We start from the raw sequence: 4,979 nt of genomic DNA, 5'->3' as shown, positions 1-4,979 counted from the left end.
GTGTCATTACAAATGTAATTATCCTGACTGTATATATTGGATTCTCTCTCTCTCTCTCTCTCCATATATATGTATATATCATATGAAACTCAAATAATGTAAGAATATATTGGTGGAGTATGCATTTATTAATATCTATCTATCTACCTATTTATTGAATAGATATTATCAATATCTATTCTATTGGAGGCTGGGGAGATGGCTCAGTGGAATAAGCACTTCCCTGGCAAGCACAAGGTCCTGAGTTCAGTCCCCGGTTCCGAGAGATAAAAGTAATGCACTGCATATGTCTCTTAACAAACACATGGCTGCCTTTGGTCCAATCTGGTCTTTTAAAGAGAAAATCTGGACTACTGACTGATTACTGAAGGTCTGGCTTGCTCAATATCTATTCTATCTATCAACTTATTTGTTGTAGCACTGGGAATTGATCTCAGGGTCTGGCAGAAGCTAGGATTATTATTGTCCCATTGAGCGACAACCTCAGTTCCTTTTAAAATTTTATTTTGAGTCTGTCTTGCAGACTCTCCAAGCTACCCACAAGCTTAGAATCTCCCTTTTCTAGCCTCCTGAGAAGCTGGGATGTCAGACGTGCCCTTGCACTCTATGTACTCTTCTTTGTAGGAGGAGACACTATGTGATTTGAAAGGGACCATCCACACCTGCCCTTGGTGACGGGGGATTGATGAGCAGAACTTGTGTCATTAGTGTTTTCAAAAGAGCAAAGAGCACAAGAACACAGGTGACTCACAATAATGTACCACAGACTAAAGAAGTCAACCTCAGGTTTCTATCCAAGTTCCAATCAGTGCTTATTTTTTACAGGTGGGAAAGTCATCTTTCAGTTTATACTTCTCTGTACATTTGAATATTCTTGAATTGATCTTGTATCATTATTTTTTAAAAACTTTTTTTATTGAGGAGGAAATGTATTTTGGTCATTGACAGTCTCCCACAATAAGTGTATTCTTTCATGCTGGAACTCATGAATTACTTAAAAAAAATAATTCCTCATATGCAAATTATACTCTGCATCACCTCCTATTTTTACAGGAAATATTTGTTTATGCTACATATGGAACTCCCTATAAGTATTACTCAATATATATAAAACTCAAATGTATTTGAATGTTTATGTATCTTAGAAAATATAATTTAACATGTACATGACATGCATGCTATTTTAATATTGTAACCCACTGAAATGTATTTGACAACCTAATTGTGAATTCTTTGGTGTAAGGAAAACACAATATACACTGTGCTGCATCCAGCAGGCTAACAAAATTTATTTCCAAACAACCACAGAACAGAGGAGGTGAGAAAGAGCAAGAGGGGAGCTGAAAGGTGCTGGCCTCAGATGTGCTCCACCTGTTTAAGGGGAAGGCCGCAAATTCACACGAGGATTTAGAACCCAGATTTATTTCAAAAGGTCCTGGCAGTTAATTGACCTTGCTTTTATCTGGATAGATTTAATCCTTGGCTCAAGCTACTTTTTGTAGTTCTGAAACAAATAATCATATCGGTATAATAAGCAAATCTCATCAGAGCTGTTCTCAGAAAGACAAGGAGAGTAGAGCTCTGGGAGAAGCGTATTGCATCTCAAACCCTGCCCTCTGCTTCCCACACCAACTACCCTGCTTGCAAAGCTCACTGGCTTCAAGCATGTTTGTGAAATGAAGTTACAGAAATAAAGTGCAAAACAAGTGTAAATGTGGCTTTAAAAATAAGGTATTTCACATATGGGATAAAATGATATGGTGGAAATTGGGAAGGATGGTTTCATTCTATCTAGGCACTCTGGATATTTCAATTAAAAAAGAAAAAAAGTATATGTCTCACTTTGATATCAAGTGGATCTCCAACAAAAATTTCTGGTTTTTTGCAATCTTTTGTTAAATACGTGTGCCCTAGTTTCTTCCTCCGCTGTGTTTTCTGAGATCTGGCTCTGCTACCCTCTCCCTTTCCATTCTCAAGTTAGTGCAGAGCACACCTATTGTGGTTTGTGTGTATCTGTTTCCCCAAAGCCACATGCAGTCACTGAGGTCAGTTCTACAGTTTGTGATAATTCATCATCCAAGACTTGCATTATGGGCTCGAGGACCACTGGGGTTATGGTTGTGAGCACTACACCAGCCTGGTGTGGACAGGCTGAAGGTACAACACAAGAGAGCCAGAGAGGCAGACTTGTTCTCTGTCGCCATTGTTGCTGCTGCTCCTGCGTTTGGCTCTCTTGCTTTTTGCCACCACCACGAAAGGATGCTCTCTGCCCTGTGTCACTCTGCCTTGGAGCCAGCCGAGTGTGGACTGAAAACTCCATTAACTGTGAGTGTTCCTTCCTTCATTTGGGTGTCAGATATTTGTCCCAGCAACAAGGGAAGAGTAACTGAAACAACAGCTCAGTCACTTCCCAGTTCTCTGATCTGTTTGGCTTGTTTTCACTCTTTTTCACAGGTAGTAGTCTCCTTTTGGAAACAGAATTTGCCCATTCTTTTCTCGCTGCCTTTTTAGTTCAGAGGAAGGATTCGGTTACCCCCCTTTGCCTTTTCCTAAGCTATTCCTTTGATGTCACAACCATATTTGAATAAAGTCATCCACCTATCACTTCTCCAGAATAGCAGTAGAAAAATGATTTTCAAAGAAATAAGACAGATATAATCGGAATGTATATTTTTAATGATATAGTAACAGGAGAGTTAATATTATTTCCTAATAAAGATTCCTCTTTTTAAAAGTGTCATAGAAAACCCAATATAAGTTTTTCTTAAATATTTTAGTATAGGGTCTATAGGGTCTCACTAAGTAGATCCGACTCATAGTGATCCATCTGTGTTCAGCCTCCCAAGAGCTGGGATTACCAGCTCCATCACTGACCCAGCACGCCCGAGGGGCAGGGCCAGCATGGCACGCCGGGGATTGAACCCGGCCGCTGCATCTGCCTAAGCAGGCCCTTTTATTTGGCCGGCTCCCCAGTATAAATTTTGAAAATGCTGAAAAAGTGTAGATAGGCACTATTGATATCAATTGTATATTTAGATCTATGAGAAAAAGAAAACTTTGTCGCTAAAAAAAAAGGCTCTACACCATTCTCACTTGTAGATTTGTGCCACTGGATAAGGTCTAAAGATGTTTGTGACTGTGAAATACAACTCTAATGTATGGGTAACATTGTCTTTATTTTCTCTTTCATGTGCAATCTAGTCACCCAACATTTAGAAGTATTATTTTAATTTCATTTGTGAAATCTTAAGCGTTAGAAAAGTAATATTTGCATGTTCATACTTACTTAAATATTCTAAAATACATACTTAAATATTCTAAAATCTGTACCTAACATTCATAAGGATACTTCTATTAGTTTTTTAAGAGTAATATTAAGCACCCTCTTTTAGCTAGTGACTGGCCTGAGTTCTAGTAGATAGAAATATTTGTGAGAGTAAAATTTATATACATCAAAACCTAGACCAATGATGTTTTGCTGCATATCTCTTATCAGTATCATTTAATGCTGATATACCAGACTTCTAGCAATAGCTAAGGAAGAATTTATTTTTGTCAGCTATCACCAGTGACCTTTTAGATCTCATGCCTTTGCCAATCTATTATTTTGGTTTATTTTATGGTGTCCTTTTTGTTTCCATTTTTAACAAAGTTATTTTCCTTCCTCTCATATTTTCTATATGTCTCCCTACAAAAGAAATAAAGTTATTTATTATACATTGCCTCATTCACATTTAAACAAATCTTTAATAAAGGATGATTAATTGCTTAATGATTCTAGGAAGAAGGTATTCAATGTGTTAATTATTGAAACTGTCCTACCAATTTGATTTGAAACTGTCTCGTTGCTATTTGTTTATCAATAAAATTATGGGGGAAAAAGGATGATTATACTATGTATACGTACACGTGCATGCGTGTGTGTGTGTGTGCGTGTGTGTGTGTGTGTTTCCCAGACACCAACGGTTGTATATTTAATGTGTTTGCTTGTAGCTGTTCTTGGTTTCCTCAGAAACTCCCTGCCTAATTTCATCGTCTTTGCAGGTCATGTGTTGCAATCTTGTCTTTTAAACAAGGTCTCGCTATGCAACTCAGGCTGGCATTGAATGCGCTATGCAGCCCAGGCTGACCAAAGACTTGCGGCAATGTTCCTGCCTGACCCTGCCGAGGGGTGGAACTGCAGCCACGCCCCACCACAGTCCAATATCCCTTGTAATCTTTCTGTCAGAATATAGTGGAATTGCTGCTTTGTGATTTTGCCTGTTTGGTATGTGTGAGTTATATTTTATTGCTAATTGCTGCTTATTTTAAAGGGGCAGTACTTTCTTTTAGCAATTCATAAATTTATCTTCTTGAACACTCATTTGTGACAGACAAAATTACTTTCTTGGCATGCATATAGTAACATGTATCTGGCAGGCTGAGGCAGGAAGATCTTGAATTCATTCTCAGCCTGAGCAATAGAGGGAGACCCTGTCACAAACAAACATTACTTTTATTCTAATACTTTTTCAGCGTTTAAAAAAAATCATTTGAGAACATTTACGCAAGATTTCATTAAGGTTCCCAAACAGAGATTGTAGGTTTTCAGTGTGGATTAGAGACAAAGTAAAGAGGATGTTCTACAGAGAGCCTTGAGGACAGCTCTGAAGTGTACCGATTCCCAGAACGCTAAAGGGTGGAAGCGAGGTGGAGAAGATATATGTGGCTTCCAGGAGGAGTTATTTACTCCCAGATTAAGCATCCTCCTCACAGGGGCAATTGCCTTGAGAAAAAGGGAAAAGACATATAATTCTGCCAAAGGAAATTATTACTATTTATATCTGACCTTTATCTTAAGGCTTCTGTTTTTTCCTGACAGATTCATATGCACAGTGCTTGCGTTCTACTTTAAAGCAAATTTTTTTTAATCATGAATGATATTAATGTCACCCAAGCATTCAAGAAAACTTGGTTTTAAATGGACGCAACAAGGTCAA

The sequence above is a fragment of the Octodon degus genome, unplaced genomic scaffold (genome assembly GCF_000260255.1).
Source record: "Octodon degus isolate 3935 unplaced genomic scaffold, OctDeg1.0 scaffold00129, whole genome shotgun sequence".
NCBI classification, from domain to species: domain Eukaryota; kingdom Metazoa; phylum Chordata; class Mammalia; order Rodentia; family Octodontidae; genus Octodon; species Octodon degus.
The sequence above is the reverse complement of the archived record's forward strand: the minus strand, read 5'-3'. Positions refer to the sequence as shown.